The following is a 22,502-nucleotide window of genomic DNA, read 5'->3' as shown; positions in this document are numbered from 1 at the left end:
GTCGCTCATATAGTGGTACAACTCACAGGCAACGCCCAGACCCGCGGTGTTGCTCACATGGGTACGACGCACGGGTACTGGAAACACACAGGAGAACCCCCTCCAGCTGCTACTAATCACAAACTTATTTCATACCTAATATAGTGGTACTACTCGCAAGTACAGGCAACCCATGGTGTTCCCCACGTGCTGGTACGAATCAAAAGTAGTTTCATGGTTCTAATTCCGTCATCCCTTGGTCGCCCCTTTTAGTAGCCTCTCACGACAGGCAGGGGATACCGCGGGTGTATTCTACATGTGCGTCCCCCACCCGCAGGGGGTAGTGTGTTTGGTCCGCGAGAGGTATTTTATTTCCCTCAAGTCCGCCGGCAAGCCGGTTAGGACCCCCCTATCCGCCACCTGGGACGCGCCACGTGGGAGTATCACCTCTCCCCCTGCTACGCCAGCGTAGCAGGTTCGTGGGGATATGAAAGAGGTTGACCAACATACATCCATTCTTTATTATTGGAATGGATCAGATGCAATTGAGAGCTAAGACATACAATTTATGAAACTTGTGTGTAGCCAACATATAAAGGTACGTCGGCTTGAGGCAGGCAGTCTTTTAACATTAATTGTGACAGGTTAATATTATTTGCATTTTCCTATTCGGCCTGCCTATGACAACTCTTGTTAAACTTCGACTACAATGGTAACAAACTCGCGACTCTTGGGAAGACTTTCATCTTCTCTCTGTCTCCAATGACCCTTCCGTTTCTTCTCCCGATACCTTCTTTCTCAAAAGGAACGGGCCTTTTCATCTCTCTCCTCCTGATTAGAAATAAGAATAGACAGTTATCCCGTCGTAAACAATCATTACCACCACCATCGGGGAATAATGAAGATGCTAAACTCTGTGCGAGGGCTGTGTCGAACCCTTTTGAGCGTACAATACATCATATGGGTGTTGGGTGTGTGTTAAAATAAATGAATGCGCAAGGGTACGGTTAAGATAAAGAGAGGTGGTGGCGGTGACTATTGTTTTAAGAGGAAGTACAACTAGGCCACCATCCTCTATATGAAATGGCGTATGGCTTTTAGTGTCGGGAGTGTCCGAAGACAGGTTCGGCTCGCCAGATGCAGGTCTTCTGATTTGACTCCCGTAGGCGACCTGCGCGTCGCGATGAGGATGAAATGATGATGAAGACGACACATACACTCAGCCCCCATGTCAGTGAAATTGACCAATTATGGTTAAAATTCCCGACCCTGCCGGGAATCGAACCCGGGACCCCTGTGACCAAAGGCCAGCACGCTAATTATTTAGCCATGGAGCCGGGACATCTTCTATATAAATTGGAAGGAAGAAAAAATTGGAAGGAATCCGACACTTCGAAAAATGAAGGTATCGGCCGAAGGAAGACAAGGGCCACGAAGGGCGTGAAAATGAAAGACTCCCTAGGGAGGTCGGATGGGACAGATGAAAATGCACAGCCTGCACAAGCAAGTGGAAGCAATGCCAACTTGGCAAAGCGCCCCATGGTCGCGAACCCACGTTCCCAAGTTGAGAGCACTTGGGGCCCCTTTTAATCACCTCTTACGTCAGGCAGGGGATACCGTGGGGGTGTTATTCTACCACACCCACGCACACGGGGAGAAGCATTGCCAGGACTCAGCTAAGGGACCCATGATCGCCAACTCACTCTCCCAAGTTAAGATCCCCTGAGGGCCCTTTTAGTCGCCTCTTACGACAGGCAGGGGATACCGTGGGTGTTATTCTACTGCCCCCACCCACAGGGGGACGAATGACGAGATCAGAAGCGTCCTCATCATCGGCTATATAGTATGAGTTGAAGTTTCTCCTGCAGCCCGAGTTTCCGTGAACTTTGTATGAGTGATCGTTACCTGCGTACAGTAAGGTAAAGACGATAATTATTGTTGTTCGAAGGGGCCTAAAATATAGGTCATTGGCCCCTAATGGTACGAGGTGAAATGAAAAGAGAAGGGCCACAAAGGACGTGACATGAACTAAGTGTTTATGTGGTAGTTGATAGTTAACATTTAAAAACCTAGAAGGGAATCAAACCCGAGGCCCTCTGAACTGAAGACTACTACACTGACCCTTCAAGCCAAGGAGCTGCACTCACAGGAGTTGTTTAACATGCCAGTAAATCTAGCAATACGAGAGTAGTGTATTTGAGTACTTTCAAATATCACTCACCGGGGATTGAGTCGGGATCAAATGCGCCGTCTAACGCTCAGAAAATAAGTGCTTTTTTTCTTTGGCTAGTTGCTTTACATCGTACCAGTACAGGTAGGTCTTATGGTGACGGTAGGAGAGGAAGGGCCTAGGAATGGGAAGGAAGTGGCCGTGGCCTTAATTAAGGTACAGCCCCCAGCATTTGCCTGGTGTGAAAATGGGAAACCACGGAAAACCATCTTCAGGGCTGCCAACAGTGGGGTTCGAACACACTATCTACCGGATGCAAGCTCACAGTTGCGCGTTCCTAACCACACGGCCAACTCGCCCGGTAAAACAAATGCTGAGCCCTTCAGCCCGGCACTTTAAATACTCAAACCACAATTATTTTTAGCTGTTGTCTTTTTGACATGATAAATGCTACAAACGTTAGGTTTTAAGAAATTCTGCACTTACATTAATTTTTTTGAAAGAATCCACTGCCTCACAAATACAGTATTATTATTATTATTATTATTATTATTATTATTATTATTATTATTATTATTATTATTATTTAAAATGGGAAGACAACGAGGTTGTCAGTCTCATATAGCAATGTTCGAAATATATGCATTCTTACCAATTAAAGGAGAATAGCAGAGGAATTACCCACCTTTCAATAGAAAATTAAATGGAATAACTAAAAATTACTTACCCTTCTCCTTTTCTTTTATTTGGCAGTGTCCTTGGTAATCCGATCCTCTTCGACACGGTCAGGAGGATACTTTCAGACCTATCCAACCTAACTGCATCACCTTTGATGTTAATCAGAACCGCTGGATACAAGTTACAGCCACATATCGGATATATTGTTTACAGTCCAAAACATCAACAATCATTTTATCAATATCAATATATATAAGAAGACAAATCACGGTAGAACTGAACACTGGATCATCCATATCAATCTGGACATACATGCAGTGATGAAATGTGATAAGGAATGTGCTTTTATGACAACCATTCATGCGGGACTTTCAAATAAGTTAATGTAAACGAAAATTGACAAAGCTTTAATCGGCTGACATATAGTATTTTAACGTGTTTATATGTCTTTATGTGCTTTTTCTAGGTTTCAAATGTTCTGTATACTTTTATTACCTTACAGATTTTAAATTACACGGCTGAATATGACCCTACACAAGAGTCGAAACCGGTCCCATACATATGAAAAGGTGTAATTTCTAGGCATTGAAAGGTGGATAATTCCTCTTCTATTCTCCTGAATACTGTGTCAATATGGATCAAATATGAAGTTTTTTACTTACGATACCCATTAATGGGTAAGGGTATAGGGTAATGAAATGGGAGATCGCTGTAAGACAGCAGTTGCATTTTTTTCTCTATTTGCTACAGGTTTAAAGTCGCACTAAGACATACGTCATGATTGGAAAAGGCTAGGACAGGGAAGGTAGCGTCCATGGCTTTCGATTACGATAAAGACCTAGAATTAAACTGAAGTGAACAAGGAAAAGAGTGTAAAATCATCTTGAGGGCTATTTACCTTCAAATTCTGCCGAAAGCAAGCAATACGCTCAATTGCTAAAAGACCCTCAGGCCTCACAAACTTAATGCCGGCGTGTTCGGAAAGGATCAATAGAAGATCAAGGTAATTCGGATCGGAATACAAACGAAAGGAGCCTGGAACAAGTACATGTAAGCAATGCTAGCTTCAGTTGTGGTCTCAGGTTCGCCTCACTCGTAAGTTCCGGGAGGCTACGACGACTACGAAAGACAGTAAAATTCAGGTGCCTCACTTGAGCATGGAGTGTAGTGGACTAAAGAAGGAATAAATGCGACGAAAGTCCACAACAACTGGAGGAGGAAAAATCGACTTCATTTCTTTAATCATTTCATATATCAGAACAAATGAATGGATTCGGGTAGGAATATATATGGAAATATTAGAAAATATAAGTTTTTTTATGAATGCTGTTTATTAATGATAGTTGATATGATGAACATGAGTAAAACAGAGGGTGAGAACAGGGTCGACATCAGAAATGAGTATTTAACCGTAGTAGTAGGCTCCTGCAGCAGGGTAGGCGGCGTAGGGGTAGGCAGCGTAGGGGTAAGCAGCAGCGGCAGCGCCGTATGGGTAGGCGTAAGCGTATGGTGAAGCTAAGTAGACAGCCTCAGATGGCTTCAGAGATTCCTTCTGGCCAGGCTTGAGCTGGGCCTGCTGGGCATTGACGACAGCAAGGATGGCCAGGACGGCGAAGAGAACAGCGACCTGCAATCAAAATTGTAAGAATGTAGATTATTTCTTGCCGGGAAAATCCGAACAAGATTTATTACTGAGGACTAACTAGTAAACAATCACAAGGAAGGGTTTTATATAACGTATTTTTGTCAAATGTGAACACATCAAGACTAGAGAGCTGCAGAATGACATCCATGAAGTGTTCATGATCTAGAAATTAACTACAAAATTACCGACTAGGAGAATGAGTTCTTTCTGTTATTATTTTCTTCTCTTCTTAACCTTAGGTTGTTCATAGAAAATAAACAATTGATGTTCTCAATTCCCCTTCGAGTGCTAACTATCATAAGAGTTACCAGAGTATCTCAATGAAAATGTTCCTTTAGCGTGCAAATCCTGTTAAAGATCTCTCGCAGTTAGCTACCCTCAAATGACTACGGTGGTGGCAATTTCTGTTGCTGTAAGGAGAAATACACTGAAGAAACCATTTTAGCCACTGGAAAATCGCTGCTAGGTTTGAGGTCCATCGTGTACACCACTAAATTTCCACGATCAATACCATTACACGCAAATAATTCAGAGATATTACTTTGCTTGCTGCGCCAATTCATCGTATAAGACACGGTACAGGTCGAATCCTACGTACAGAGGTGTGACCTTCCATTTCAAAAATGCCACGTGTACTGAGAGGAAACTGACAGCCGCAGCCTTAAAGAGAAACAGTGTTGATATCACTTACTCCTTCCTTTCATACCACACAACGTCTCATCCGACCGCATTAGGGCAAAATCTATGATGTGGCTGAAAGTCAGGTGTAATAGTTCACAGGCAGGCAAGCAAGCAAGCAAGCAATCAGTTTTACGTGACTGTGGACGTGATCCAATGTAACGTAGAATCGGATTCGCAGTGACGTGACTTTCCATTTCAAAATTCCCAAACACATGACCGAAATTTGAACAATGGCCACTTTGGAGAGAAGCCATTGGACTATCATGCCCACAGAGGTCAGATCCCGCGCCGTGACTCATTCCAGCGTCTACATCATATATATATTTTCCACAGCTTTTCATACGCATTCTAAGCTTGGTGCGAATTTTAGGTCCGAATCACTAACCCTAACTCAGGATACAAGAATTTGTAATTACGCACACTATTACAGACGTTACAATAACATAATTAGCCAGATAATTTAACAAGTTAATCAGTGACCAATCCGGTACAAGTATATCAGGAATTTCAACCAAGTACAGCAGCCATAATTTAATCGTATTCGTATTATTACTTTTCTTTCTAGTGGGTTTACGTCTCACCGATACAGACAGGTCTTATGGCGGCGATGGGATAGGAAAGGTCTTGGAGTTGGAAGGAAGCGGCCGTGGCCTTAATTAAAGAACATACCCAGCATTTGCCTGGTGTGAAAATGGGAAACCACGGAAAACCATGTTCAGGGATGCCGACATTGGGATTCGAACCCACTATCTCCCGGATGCAAGCTCACAGCCACGCGCCTCTAACCGCACGGCCAACTCGCCCAGTCACTTTTATTTTATCGTAAGTATGTTCTCCTATTTTTATGTAAATTCATCAAGCCGGCGTAATGAAATACCTTTACAGTGTACAAACATTTCACCACAGAGAGCACGATCAACAGGGCATGGCTCTGTTATCTCACGAATCCGAGAGCAGACATATTAGCAGGGTGTGGTCCGAAGAGTTTAAATGAAAAAAAAAAAAAAAAAAAGATATTTCTGTACTGAAAGTTATGCTCTCTGGAAAGGTTATAAATACTAAAGTATTTGGTATGTACTATATTCATTCAATTTTATTATCATTACTTATTTCATTGTGTAGTTATTCGTCAAATAAAATTCAATATACAATTCGAGCTGCATATTATGATAAATTCTGGAGCTCTCGTTATACTGCTACGGAGAGCATCTTTATATCTTCCATGCGTGACTGAAAAAGCAAATGCCCTAGGTCTCTACAGTTAATCAGCACTTGCAGTTTCTTATTACAATAAATGAAGACCTGAGAGTTCATATAAACTTTGGTTCAAGAAACTACTTTTCCAACAAGAAGCAGGGCACGAACGGGCTGACTATTCTTAGGCCATTCAACCCGTTCAACAACATTATTAAAAGGGTTGCATAATGTGACAGGGGTTCCAACATGTTTGAACAGTACACGCCACTATTTATTATTTATTTATCGTATGATGTACACAGAAAGATTATATAAATAAGTATGCAAATAAGTACACAATGTATACAAACAGAAGCCTATAGTTCCAAATCAAGTCCATTGATCCATTTTAAGGCCTCCTCAGTTGCGTTATGAATGTCCTCCAAAGGACCTTGAAATGCTCTCTGTGGACACTCGACAATTCATTCGCTACACGCCACTGCAACTCATGGTATCAGAAAAGATTTAAACATGCGATAGATGCCCGATGATGATGGTTATCGTGATGACGATGACTTGCTTTAAGAGCCTAACGTAAGGGTCATCGGCCAATCTGACATGGAATCAAATTTACAAGACCAGTAATATTGACAGTAAATATACTAACGATGACGAAGGAATCGAGTAAGTGAGCGATTTAGTTAGTGACTTTACATCAGGGCAGGTGCGCTTCGATTCTCAATCAATGTGTGAGGGATTGAAAAGTACCCTTCTTCTGCTTCGGATTCGTAAAACTAGAGGGCCTGCAGCTATGAGAAGAACGCGGCGCAAGAAGGTGGAAGCACTTTATGTCTATATTGGGGGCCCCGTGGTCGCCAACCCACGCACCCCCAGCCAAGAGAACCTAGGAATACTCAGCGCTGAGTTGCAGGTAATGGAAGCCTTCACCTTCCACTTTACCATATGCCTTCCTGGTCTATACAGAGCTCGCTTTATTTTCTTTATTACTGCTACTACTAAACATAATACCTCGTCTACAAATGAGAACCTTCCATTTAATTTGTCGTGCTAGTGACAGCTTTCATAGGCAGAAAATTATCAAAAGCCTTCATGAAAGAGAAATGAACCTGCGACAAAAGAAAAGTCGAAGCAGACGCATTTGGGCCTCATGGTCACCTCACCACTCAACGCTCACAAGCTGGTGAGACAAATCAACGCGATATGATACACAGTGCACTGAAACGGATGCACGACCATGCGTAGCATTCCTTCGCATGTTCATTAGTAACAGAAATCGTCTTATTGATCGGGCAGCTCTGACGTTTTCCTAGTCAGTAACACAGCTGAACTTTCTGATGAATCGACATTAAAAGTTTAGAATGGTTCACCGTATGGCATCTAGGAAATGTAAATTGAAAAAATAAGAGAACAGTATTCGACTAGTCAACTGGGAAAAAAGCTATTTTCGATTGAGGATAGCAGAAATTGCAGAGCAATCCACCCAATCCTTATTCTCCAGGTTTCTTTTCACACGGCTATCCTGATGAATGTTTCTCCTGATTTCGGCAATTTGAATCCACGCAAGATGCGTAATTGAAGGGCAAGTTTTCCGTACGTATCGTTGACTAAAGAGAGATGAACTGATCGTTAGGAAATGCATGCAACTATTTCAATTCCTCCGACGCACAAAATTGAACAAAGATACCCGGCAAATTGTGTTTACAACAGCAGATTCGTAAAGACTGGTCGAGACACCGTGATGACCACACCCTATTACTGAAGTAATAGAATAGCGTTATTCGTTTAATGTCTAGTCTAACTGCTGCGTTGCGGGCCCTGCGGTGTAGGGGTGGCCCCGGGGTCGATTCTCTGTCAGGTCAGAGAATTTTTCCTGGATCTCAGGGTTGGTCTAAGACAACTCAGCCTATTTAGTTACAACTGACGAGCTATCTGACTGTGAGATAGCGGCCCCGGTCTAGAAAGCCCAGAATAACAGCCGAGAGGATTCGTCATGCTGACAATATGACATCTCGTAATCTGCAGGCCTTCGGACTGAGCAGCGGTCGCTTGGTAGGCCATGGCCTTACGAGGCAGTTGCGCTCTGGGTTTGGTTTGGTTCTATTTGCAGTGTTAACCGACCGTACGATGTCAAAATATGTGTATTCGTCCCGCAAGAGTTCCTTCACGTGGCAATACATCTGAGCCACTCAGACCGGTGGTGGGATTCAAATCCTAGCAACTTCAATAATTTTAAAATCTAGTGTGCCTACTCAACTAACAATGCAATCGCTGCAAGTGGCTTGGAGAGGGGGGGGGGTAGAATAACACACACCTGTCATAAGAGACAACTAAAAGGGGGCCAAGTGGCTCTCAACTTTGGAGCATGGGTTGGCGACCACGAGCCCCTTAGCTGAGTCCTGGCATTGTTTCCACTTATTTGTGCCAGACTAATCACTTTCATCTATCCTATCTGGCCTTCCTTCGTCAACTCTTGTTCTTTTCCGACCCTGACAGTATTAGAGCACTCGAGGCCTAGGGAGTCTTTCATTTTCACGCCCTTCGTGGCTCCAGTCTTTCTTTGGCAGATATCGTCATTTTTCGAAGTGTCGGATCCCTACCATTTTTCTGTCTGATGAGTATTATATAGAAGATGGTTGCCTAGTTGTACTTTCTCTTAAAACAATAATCACCACCATTTAGATGCAATCCAGAGCTAAGACATACAATTTATGAAGCGTGTGTAGTGCCAACAGATAAAAGTATGGCGGCTTTAGGCAGGCATTCTTTTGACATTAATTGTGACAGGTTAATATCCTTCGCGTTTTCCCATTCGGCCTGCCTATGACTACTCTTGTTAATCTAGAACGGCAACGAGCTCGCGACTCTTAGGAAGACTTTCATCTTCTCTCTGTTACCAATGATCCTTCCGTTCCTTTGAACGATACCTTCATTCTCCACAAGAACGGACATTTTCATCTCTCTCCTGCTGATTGCAAATAAGAAAAGACGCTTACCCCTTCGTAATTCCCTAAAAACTATCATTACCACCAACCGGGGAATAATGAAGATGTACGAGGGCTCTGTCGAACCCATTTGAGCGTACAATACATCATCTGGGTGTTGGGTGTGCGTTAGAAATAAATGAATGCGCACGAGTACGGTGAAGAGAGAGAGAAGAAGAAGGTAATCAGCCAAGTGTGGCATGGAATGAAAATACTAAGATGGATACAAGAAGTTACACAGTATACTTACAACAGCCTTCATGATGCTCGAGATGTGTGTGCGATAGCTACTTCTCGTAACTGATACTCCCTGACGGATATTCAACCGGTATATATACTCGTCTAAAAACTACTCCTCGACCTTGAAAAGTGGATCCTCCCAAGCCCGGAGTCACCGCCCGAATATGATGGGTGGGATTACACGGAACTTCACAAATTATACTCGCTTGCCAACACCAACATCTGCTTCAGTTCGATACCCTCATTCTTTTTATCTCTATTCCTAAAAGCGTGAACTCCTTCATTTAATAGATAAGTTGAGTTTTCTTCTCGCATTCGCAACGGCTAAGTTACAAAGATTGAAAACAAAATTGCAAAACTTAATTACCCGTGCTGGAAGTTGTTATTAACTACCTAAGTAATAAATGAATCACAATGATGATGATAATGATGATCATGGTGATATGTTTTTAAATGGCCTTATTATTGGCACATTACTACTGAAATGACGTTCATACTAGCAGAAACTGAACGAAAAGAAGCACTATCGCAAAGCACGTCTTGGTATGTAAAAATAAAAGGATAACATAACGACTAAGAGATTGATTGATTGATTGATTGATTGATTGATTGATTGATTGATTGATTGATTGATTGATTGATTGATTGATTGATTGATTGATTGATTGATTGATTGATTATCGCGCTGGCTTTCAACAGAAGGAATCCTAGTATTGTATCACTCAAATTAGAATGTGAAAGAGGTAGATATCCACCATTTCGGTACATGAAAGTATGAAGCAATGGAAGCAACGAAGCAATTTTACAAAAATTCTCCTTGATCCACAAGAATGGATATGACAGAGGTTGACCAGCATACATCCATTCTTTATTATTGGAATGGATTACATGCAATCCATAACTAAGACATACAATTTATGTAACCTGTGTAGTGCCAACATATAAAAGTATGGCGGCTTGAGGCAGGCAGTCTCTTAACATTAATTGTGACAGGTTAATATTATTCACTTTTTCCTATTCGGTCCGCTTATGACAACTCTTGTTAATATTCAACTAAAATGGTAAAGAGCTCGCGACTCTTAGAAAGACTTTCATTTTCTCTCTGTCGGCAATGATCCTTCCGTTTCTTCTCCCAATATCTTCACTCTCCAAAGGAACCCGACCTTTACATATCTCTCGCGATTAGAAATAAGAAAGAACGGTTATCCCGTGGTAAACAATCTTTACCTCCACGTCCGGCTCCATGGCTAAAGGGTTAGCGTGCTAGCCTTTGGTCACAGGGGTCCCGGGTTCGATTCCCGGCAGGGTCGGGAATTTTCACCATCATTGGTTCATTTCTCTGGCACGGGGGCTGGGTGTATGTGTCGTCTCCATCCTCAGTTCGTCATATAGTGGAACAGTGCCCCCTGAGTGCTTATCAGGGTAGCCCAAAAGACTTTCTTGACCCAAATCCTTCTTGTATAGACTATTTGCAGAGCTTGATGGCGAAATTGTAACCTACATAGTGTACTGTATATTTAATTTGTGATTGTGTGTTTTATATTTTTAATGTCATACGCTAAATAATAGTAATAATCATTTCATCCTCATCATGACGCGCATGAAAAGACCTGCACCTGGCGAGCCGAACGTGTCTTCGGACACTCCCGACACTAAAAACCAAATGCCATTTCATTTTTTTTAATACCTCCACCATCGGGGAATAACGACAACGCTAAAAGTTGTGCGAGGGCTGTGTCCAACCCTTTAGAGCGGACAATACATCATATGAGCTTTGTCTCGTCCTTGTACGACAAATTCGATATTTCGCCCATATTAGCCTGTTAATTTTATATCTGCCCCTGTCGCCTACCCCCCCCCCCCCTAGAATTGTTTTGAAAATAAAATACAGCCCATGTTACTCACAGGTAATGAAGCTTTCTATAGGTGAAGTAATTTTTAAAATCGGTTCAGTAGTTTTTGAGTCTATCCGTTACAAACAAACATACATTTTTTTCCTCTTTACAGTATTATTACTAGCTGTTACCCACGGCTTCGCTCGCGAGGATTTGGTAAGTTGATGAAAAAGAATTGTTCTTCGGTACTGCACTAAGACATTATCTGAAATTGCTTAAAGTATAAAAACTCGCCGAAAAAATCGCATTTCATTGATCCCAGAAGCTTTTTGTAAACCACGATCGCGGCATTCCCTTTCGGGGCTACGATGACTTGAGATATACTACGGATATCACCATTAAAAAATTGTTCCCTTCCTTGGCTGAGTGGACAGCGTGGAGGCCTTCGGTTCACAGGGCTCCGGGTTCGATTACGGGCTGGATCGGGGATTTTAATCACGTGTGATTAATTAATCTGGTTCTTTGTGTTTGTCCCAACACTCTCCTCTTCATATTCACTCAACACACCACATTACCAACCACAACAGGAACACGCAATAGTAATTCCATCCGTACACAGGGGGTTGGCGTCAGGAAGGGCATCCAGCCGTAAAACAGTGTCAAATCCACACGTGGTGACACAGTTCACACCCGTAACCGCACAGGTGTGGGAAGAGCGGTAGAAGAAGAAGAGAATCATTTTAAAAATTCACCCGCTTTTTTATATATATATTTCACCCCCTTAAGTGGATTTTCCAAAAACAATGTGTTCATTTATTTTTAAAAGAGATTCCAAGTACCAGTTTTAACGTCTGTAACATCTTCAGTTTCTGAGACATATGTATCCTCATATAAAGAATTCAACTCCTTCCTCACTTCTTTTCACCCCCCGCCCCCTCATCCCTTAAGTGGATTTTTTGAAAACAAAAAATTTGTGTTCTTTTATTTTTAAAGGTGATTCCATATACCAATTTGCATGTCTGTAACACGTTAGGTTTTTGTGATATATCGTAGATAATATCGCTGCTATAAGGATACTGGAGCTGACGTTGCCATGATTACAGCAATTCATTTCTTTATCCGATTCCTACAGCAGTAGTAGTGCGGTGCCAATATCTCCATAACGGTTGGTTTAGGGGCCTTAAAGCATGGTTTTCGGGCCCGTGGGGTTTACCGAGTTTTGTTCCTTGCGTCAAGGGGCTTAAAATGAGCTTTGTCTCGTCATTGTACGACAAATTCGATTTCACCTATATTAGCCTATTATTTTTATATTTTCATATCTCTCCCCGTCGCCCCCCGCCTAAAATTGTTTTGAAAATAAAATACAGTCCATGTTACTGACTGGCAATGTAGCTTTCTATGGGTGAAGTAATTTTTAAAATCGGTTCGGTAGTTTTGGAGTCTATCCGTTACAAACAAATATACAAACTTTTCCTCTTTATAATATTAGTATAAGGGGCGGTAAAGGCGTGCTCGGTTCGCCCGGAAGGACGTGGGTTCGAATCCCCGTCAGGAAGTCGTAAAATTTAAGAAACGAGATTTCCACTTCCGGAGGTGCATATGGCCTTGACGTTCACTCAGCCTACACCAAAAATTAGTACCAGATTAATTGCTGGGGGCAAAGGCGGCCAGGCGTAGAGCTAACCACTCTACCCCATCACGTGCCGATGTTAACAATGGTGGAAGCCTTTACCTTCCACTTCTCCAAGGGCCTCCATGGCCTGTATGGAGGTGACTTTGCTTTGCTTTTGCTAATATTAGTATAGATCAACAGTCGAAAGACGCAAGTTATCACCCACTCCTAACGAAGAGTAACTGGGGGTTCCCAACGAGCAAAGGCGAGTCTATGTAATCCATCTCTCCTATATATAAATGTCATTGTACGTGGGTATGTATTGAGTGGGGTGAGATATAAAAATAATCGAAAATACTGTCGAATCCACACTTTTCGTGGTCGCTAAGATGATAGTGACACTCCGGACTTTTTATCCCTTATTGGTGGGGGTCGAGGGGGGATGGGATACGAAATTAATCGAAAATAGAGTCAAATCCATAGTTTTCGGGGTGACCGAGATGAATAGTAACACTCTGGATATTTAAAGTCAAAGCCCCATTTGGGGGAGTGAAATATAAAAGTAATCGAAAACAGTATCGAATCCACAGTTCTCGGTGTCACTGTGATGAATAGTGCCACTCCGGAATATTTATAAGTCCATGTTCATCCCCCTAATTGGTAGGAGTGAGTGAAATATAAAACTAATCGAAAATAGTGTCGAACCCATAGGTTTCAACGTCGCTGAGATGAACAGTGACACTCCGGATTTTTTATCCCTTAGTGGAGGGGGTGGCAAGGGGGGATGAGATACAAAAATAATCGAAAATAGTGTATAATCCATAGCTCTCGAGGTCGCTGAGAATAATAGTGACACTCTGGATTGTTTTTATGTCCGAGTTCAGCGCCCTTCGGAATGTGGGGTTAGGGGGGAGTGAGATATAAAAATATTCGAAAATAGTGTCGAATCCATAGTTTGCGGGGTCGCTGAGATGAATAGTGACACTCCAAGATTTTTATAAGTCCATGTTCATCCCTCTGTGTGGTGGGGTGTGAGTGGGGAGTGATATTCAAAAATAATCGAAAATTGTGTCAAATCCAAAATTTTAGAAGTCACTGAAATGAACAGTGACACTTCGGATTTTTAAGTCCAAGTTCAGCCCCTTTGGCATAGGGGTGAGGAAAGGTGAAAATATATGATTGCCAAAATGACCGAGATTATGGACGTATGTGTGAATTTTCCAGTATATCTGTCAAGTAAATTTGGTACAAATATTAAGTTGTTACTATCTGTGAAAAATGCTGTTGGGGAAATACACCCCTGGAACCCCCAGGGAATCGGGTAAAATATAAATATAACTAAAACTACCGATATTAGTCTCGAACCATACTTTTCAAAACTACCAGAGCGGCTTCTACCAAACACATGTGACTTACTATCAGGAGACTACCGCGTGGGAAAAAGAAACCCCTAGCACCCTTAGGAGGGTGAGATATAAAAATAGAAAATTGTGTCGAATTCCACCTTTTTTCTGGATCGGTGTGATGAATAGTGACACTCAGAATTTTTTACAGTCCAAGTTCAGACCCTTTGGCGTAGGGGTTCAGAAAGGTTAAAAAAAGAATTGTCCAAGATAGCCGAGATAATGGTCGTATATACGTTCCAGCGTAGGTATCAACCAAAATTAGTATAAGTTACTATCTAGAAAAATAGTGTTTGGGGTAAGACACTCCTAGAGCCACTACGGGATGGAGTCAAATATATATAAACGACCAAAAATAGTGTCAAGTCAATAGTTGTCGTCACTACTACAGCGATGTCAGCCGAACTTGGTACACTTATGACTTACTGTCAGGAGATAAAGCGCGTGGGGCCATGACAACCTTACCACCATTAGGGTTAGGAATCGGAGTGGGCGAGATGTAAAAATAATCCAAAATAGTTTCGAATCCATAGATTTCGGGGTCGTTGAAATGAATAGTGACACACCGGATGTCGTTTAAGTCCAAGTTGAGATCCAGTCGCCAGGGGTGTCCGAAGGAGTAAAGCAAAGAAAATGTCCAAATGACCGAGATAATGGACGTATGTGTGTATCTTCCAGCATAGCAATCAAACAAAATTGATAGAAGTATGACTTACTATCTGGAAAAATACCTTGGGGTAAAATACCCCTATCCCCCTAGACTAGGGGTGAAATGTAAAAGTAACCGAAAACGGCCGATATTTGTGTCGAATCTGTAGATGAACTGTAACACTCTGGATGCCATTTAAGGCAATGTTCAGTCCCAATCGCCAGGAGGGTAGGGTGAGAACGGGTGAAGAAAAGAAAATGTCCAAAGTGACTGAGTTTAAAGATGTAGATGTGTATGTTATAGCATACCTCTCAACCATACTTCGTACTCATATCACTTACTATCTGGAAGATTTCTTTTTAGAACTTGTTTTACGTCGCACCGACACAGATAGGTCTTATGGTGACGATGGTATAGGAAAGGCCTAGGTGTGGGAAGGAATCGGCCGTGGTCTTAATTAAGGTACAGTCCGAGCATTTGCCTGGTGTGAAAATGGGAAACAACGAACAGTCAACATCAATGGGGCTCGAACCTACTATCTCCCGGATGCAAGCTCACAGTTACGCACCCCTAACCGCACGGCCAAATAAGCCGGTAAAAAAATTACTATGGGGATAAGATACCCCTAGCACCCCTAGGTGTAGGGGTGAATTATACAAAACCCAGAAAGAGGGGTGAAATATAAAAACATAATAGACAACGATAAATATTAATGTACAGTACATGATGATGATGCTTGTTGTTTAAAGGGGCCTAACATCGAGGTCATCGGCCCCTAATGGTACGAAATGAAATGACAAATTAAAAGTTCAAAACCATCCACTGACCAAAATAAATGTCATGAAGAATGAATAGATGGATATGAATTTAATATATCAGTGGATCCGACTCAAAAAACTATCATAAGTAATAGTATTACTGACCAAGGGACCACTTCCAAAGCACAACCCTGAATCGAGGATGCTTGATGTCTAAAAGGGTCCAAAATCCAGGTCAAAGGCCCTTCAGAATGGTACTTATCGCTAGTAAAGTAGAACCATGGTATTTGTCATGTGGAGGTACAATTCAAAAGTCGCGAAGACTCACGGTGTTCCACACATGATGGTACTACTCACAAGTATTGTACGCCGTACAAGTAACGCAGACCTATGGTGTTCTCACACAATGGCGCCACTCACAGCCAACGGAAACCGACGAGGTTCCTCACCTAGGTGTACTAATCACGGGCGCCGGTATTCCCGTGGTGTTCCTCACATAGTGGGTACTAATCACAGGCAACGCCCAGACCCGTGGTGTTGTTCATATGGTTACGACTCACGGGTACCGGAAACCCACAGTGACCCTCTCTCTGCTGCTACTAAGCACAAACCTATTGTGTACCTAACATAGTGGTACTACTCGCAAGTAAAGGTGACCCATGGATTTCCCCGTGTGATGGTACTAATCAAAAGTAGTGTCATGGTTCTCATCCCTTGGTCGCCCCTTTTAGTCGCCTCTCACGACAGGCAGGGGATACCGTGGGTGTATTTTTCATCTGCGTCCCGCACCCACAGGGGGTAGAGAGAGAAAAAGGAAGGAAAAAGAGGGGATCCGTCACTTCGAGAAATCAAGTAACGGACGAAGAAAGGCAAGGGCCACGAAGGGCGTGAAAATGAAAGACTCAATAGGCCTCGAATGCTCTAATACCGTCGGGGTCGCAAAAGAACAAGAGTTGACCAAGGAAGGTCGGACAGGATAGACGAAAGTGAGGAGCCTGGCACAAATAAGTGGAAGCAATACCAGGACTCAGCTATGGGCCCCGCGGTCGCCAACAGACACTCGCAAGTTGAGAGCCCCTTGGACCCCTTTTAGTCGCCTCGTACAACAGGCAGGAGATACCGTGGGTGTATTCTTCACCTGCGTCAGCCATCCACAGGGGGTAGTGTGTTTGGTCCGCGAGAGGTATTTTATTTCCCTCAAGTCCGCCGGCAAGGCGGTCAGGACCCCCCTATCCGCCACCCGGGACGCGCCACGTGGGAGTATCACCTCTCCCCCTGTTACGCCAGCGCAGTAGGTTCGTGGAATGTCCAGTCCATAGTTTTCGGGATCGATGAGTTGAATAATGACGATCCGGATGTCGTTAAAGTCCATGTTCAGCCCCCATCTGCGTGGAGATGAAAAGGGGTGGAAAGGAAAATGAGCAAAATGACCGAAATTACGAATGTATGTGTGTTTCTTCCAGCACAGTACTCGTAGAAAATTGGTATTCACATGACTTACTACTATGACACAGTGGACGGTTAAGTCATACTTCGTTCGCAATCACTGTGGATTTTGAGAAGGGTTGAAAATAATGTAAAAATAACCGAGATTATGGATGTGTATGTGGATATGCTCCAGAATAGCTCTCAACAGAACTTGGTACACATATATGAACTTACCATCTGAAAAAAGAAAACTATGGGGATGAAACATCCCAACCCCCGCTGGGAATGGGGAATGGGAGGGAATGAATAGTAAATATAACGGAATATAACGGATATTAATGTCGCATTCATTGCTTATATGTCGCTGAGACGAATTGTGACGATCTGGATGCCGTTTAAGTCCACGTTTAGTCTCCACTGAGAGGGGTTTAAAAGTAAGTAGTCTAAAATGACCGATATTCCACCACTTCCACTGCTTTTGGGGTCGCAAGATTCATTTTTAACAGTCTCAATGACAGATGAAATCGTGTGCATCATATCTATGGCACGACGGGTAAATGCATATAGGTACTTATCACTTATTACATTTTTGAAAGGATGAAATACTTCCCAGTAAATTCGAGCTTCCACAAGGGCAAAGTTTTACTCGCAAATTAAATAACCTAAAACTTGAAATTAAACGCTTGTAAATAACTCTAAAACTACTCATTATATATCGTAAAACCATCATCTCATAAAGTAATTCTATAAAAATATCACTTCGCACATAACTAAGCGGTAGTACAAATCTTAGGTAAACATTCAAAAACGATCCGAGTTACTACAGCTAGTGTATATATAACGTTATTTATCTTAATTATTAGTTTGACGTAGAAATTGCGTGGTGCTCAGTTTTGTATATTGTTAGTGCAGGGCATATATTCCTAACCTGAAACTTCGTAATTCCAACTGTGTCAGAAGTGTGTATGAAGTAACTTTTGGAGCGCAGTCTCCTAGAATGCAAAGAATGGAACAAACATGCTCTTTAAAAAGTGTACATGCTTTGATCTATTATGCTCAAAACTTTCAAGTTATTTTGTCACTAATGTTCTCCATTGTACTTGATTTTTGACTTTAAGTCACTGTTACTGTGGAAGCTAACGAGCTCATTGTTGACTGTTATTTGTTGTTGTTGCACCGAGCTTGATAGCTGCAGTCGCTTAAGTGCGGCCAGTATCCAGTAATCGGGAGATATGGGTTCGAGCCCCACTGTCGGAAGCCCTGAAGATGGTTTTGCGTGGTTTCCCATTTTCACACCGAGCAAATGCCGGGGCTGCACCTTAATTAAGGCCACGGCCGCTTCGATGATGATGATGATGATTCTTGTTGTTTAAAGGGGCCTAACATCGAGGTCATCGGCCCCTAATGGTACGAAATGAAATAACAAAAAAATTCAAATTCATCCACTGACCAAAATAAAATAAAAAACGTCATGAAGAATGAATGGATGGACATGAACGCAACAAAAAAAACAGTGGATCAGACTCAAAAAAAAGATCTAAATAATAGTATTACTGACCAAGGGACCACTTATAAAGCACAATGATGCTTGATGTCGAAAGGGGTGCAAAATCCACGTCTAAGGCCCCACAGCATGGTACATGTCGCGAGTAAAGTAGAACCATGGTATTTGTCATGTTGGGGTACTAATCAAAAGTAGCGAAGACTCGCGGTGTTCCACACAAGATGGTACTACTCACAGGTATTGTACTTCGTACAGGTAACGCAGACCTATGCGGTTTCTTACACAATGGCGCCACTCATAGCCAACGCAAACCGATGAGGTTCCTCACCTAGGTGTACTAACCACAGGGACTCGTACTATCCCGTGGTGTTCCTCACATAGTGGGTACTAATCACTGGCAATGCAGACCCATGGTGTCGCTCATATAGTGGTGCAACTGCTGCTACTAATCACAAACCTATTTCGTACCTAATATAGTGGTACTACTCGCAAGTACAGGCAACTTATGGTGTTCCCCGCATGATGGTACGAATCAAAAGTAGTTTCATGGTTCTAATTCAAACATCCCTTGGTCGCCCCTTTTAGTCGCCTCTCACGACAGGCATTGGATACCGTGGGTGTATTATTCGTCTGCGTCCCCCACCCACAGGGGTAAAGAGAGAGAGAAAAGAAGAAGAAGAAGAAGAAATAAAGATGAAGTAACGGACGAAGAAAGGCAAGGGCCGCGAAAGGCGTGAAAATGAAAGACTCCCTAGGCCTCGAATGCTCTAATACCGTCGGGGTCGGAAAAGAACAAGAGTTGGCCAAGGGAGGTCGGACAGGATAGACGAAAGTGAGGAGCCTGGCACAAGTAAGTGGAAGCAATGCCAGGACTCGGCTAAGGGCCCCGTGGTCGCCAATCCACACTCTCAAGTTGAGAGCCCCTTGGGCCCCTTCTGTCGCCTCTTACGACAGGCAGGGGATACCGTGGGTGTATTCTTCATCTGCGTCCCCCACCCACAGGGGGTAGTGTGTTTGGTCCGCGTGAGGTATTTTATTTCCCTCAAGTCCGCCGGCAAGCCGGTTAGGACCCCCCTATCCGCCACCTGGGACGCGCCACGTGGGAGTATCACCTCTCCCCCTGCTACGCCAGCGTAGTAGGTTCGTGGACGGCCGCCTCCTTCCACTTCCTAGGCCTTTCCTATCCCATCATCGCCAAAGACCTATCTGTGTAGGTGCGACGTAAAACAAATAACAAAAAAAATTGTTGTTGCCTATTCAAAGTATTTATCAATTTTAAACTCATAAAGGGAGAAAGGGAAAGAAATGAAATTTAAAAAGTTAGTGCTTCAATTTACAGTATATCCTGATCATGTCAGTGTCCACCCATTCACCTCAGCACCTTCTTACACCTCTGTGAACCACGGAAATCCCGTAACAATTATTATTATCTTAAATGGAAGACAAAGAAGCTGTCAGTCTCCAATAGCAATGTTCGAAGGAAATGCGTCCTTAACCATCAAAGAGTAAGGATACAAACGAAATGGATGATCGCTATAGGGTAGCAGTTGAATATTATTTCTCCCTTTGCTGGCGGGTTAACGTCGCACTAAGAGGTGGTGCTGGTGGTGGTGACAACCATCCTCTATAAAACACTAATCAGAGAGAAAAAAATAGATGGTGACTATTGTTTTAAGAGGAGGTACAACTAGGCAACCACCTTTTATATAACACTAATCAGAGGGGAAAAATAGAAGGGATCCCAGACTTAGAAAAATGATCTCCCAAAGGAAGACAAGGGCCACGAAGGGCATGAAAATGAAAACTCCTTAGGCCTCGAGTACTCTTAACACCGTCCGGGTCGGAAAAGAACAAAAGGTGACCAAGTAAGGTCGAATAGGACAGATGAAAGTGAGGAACCTGACACAAGCAATACCATGACTCAGCTCAGGGCCCCATTGTCGCCAAACCATATTCCCAAGTTGAAAGCTTCTCAGGCGCCTTTTAGCCGCCTCTTACGACACGCAGGGGATACCGTGGCTGTTATCCTGCCGGCCCCACCCACAGGGCGATAGCCAGAATTGGAAACGGCTAGGACTGGAAAGGTAGAGGTCGTGGCTTTCGATTACGATACAGACCCAGAATGAAACGGAAGTGAGCAAGGAAAAGCGTGTAAATCCATCTTGAGGGCTATTTAGCATGAAAGTTTGCCGAAAACGAGCTTATAGCTACAGTGCCTGTACGGTGTAGCCAACTCGCTCAATAGATAAAAGACCACCAGACCTCACAAACTTAATCCCGGCGTGTTCAGACAGTATCAGTAGTAGATCAAGGTTATTCGGATAGGAATATAAAAGAGAGGAGCTTGGAACAAGTAAATGGAAGCAATGCTAACTTCAGGTTCACTTCACTCGTAAGTTCCCGGAGGCCACGAAGACTACGAAGGACATTAAAAATCAGGCACCTCATTCGAGCATGGAGTGTGATAGATTAAATCTGCGTATATATATAAAATAAGAGTTTTGTCTGTACATTGCTCAGAATTTAAAAAGGATGTTATTTCTGGATCGGCCGTGCCCACAGTAATAGGGAAATGCACTTTTAAATTTTCCGTATTTCTGTCTGTGTCTGTCTGTCTGTCTGTCTGTCTGTCTTTATGTACGCACATCACGAGAAAACGGCTGAAGAGAATTTAATGAAAATCGGTATGCAAAATCGGGGAATAAGTCGCTACAATGTAGGATATAAATAATTTTATTCACGCTGAGAGAAATGGTAGTTTAAGGTAGACCTAAAATTTAATTCCCAAATATTTATGTTATTTGTGGTCCTATCGATAAACAATACATAACTAAAGTTATATAGAGTTAAATTTCCGATCATTTATGTCTTCTACATTTTTACCGTACCGGCTATGATAACAGAATTATACATGAATTTAGATTTTTGTTTCATATCAGCGCCGTGTCACGAGAAAATGGGTAAACAGAATTTAATGAAAATCGGTATGTAAAGTCGGGGAATAGGGGACTACAATCTATGCTATATATAATTTTTTAAGACGGCATAATATCACAGTCGAAATAAAACTAAATGTGTAGGCCTGCAATATAGAAAGCTCATAAAATTGATTAATAACAACATTAAATTGACAATTGTGTGTTGTGATGTGCTTTGTGTCTTCTCTTGCCACTCATCTCCGATAGATGGGATTATTGCTGCGTACCGAGTTTTTTTTCTTTTCAAATTTGCTTTACGTCGCAACCATACTGATCAGTCTTATGGCGACGATGGGATAGGAATGGGCTAGGAATGGGAAGGAAGCGGCCGAGGCTTTAAGGTACAGCCCCAGCATTTGCCTGGTGTGAAAATGGGAAACCACGGAAAACCATCTTCAGGGCTGGCGAGAGTGGGGTTCGAACCCACTATCTCCCGGATGCAAGCTCACAGCTGCGCGGCCCTAACCACACGGCCAACTTGCCCGGTCGTTCCGAGTACAACAGGCTGCCTGAACACTGGCGGGAAGTAGCTGGGAAATTAGACAACTTTCTTCTTTAGCATGCCATTCCTCTGGTTCATAAATTTTCTGATACTACTGGTGCGTAATACACTGATTCATCATAGCATTCGAGCTATTTGCTTTACGTCGCACCGACACAGATAGGTCTTATGGCGACAATGGGACAGGAAAGGGCTAGGAGTGAGAATGAAAGGGCCGTGGCCTTAATTAACGTACAGCCCCGGCATTTACCTGGTGTGAAAA

The sequence above is a fragment of the Anabrus simplex genome, chromosome 4 (assembly GCF_040414725.1).
Source record: "Anabrus simplex isolate iqAnaSimp1 chromosome 4, ASM4041472v1, whole genome shotgun sequence".
NCBI lineage: Eukaryota > Metazoa > Arthropoda > Insecta > Orthoptera > Tettigoniidae > Anabrus > Anabrus simplex.
This window is presented reverse-complemented; position numbering follows the sequence as displayed.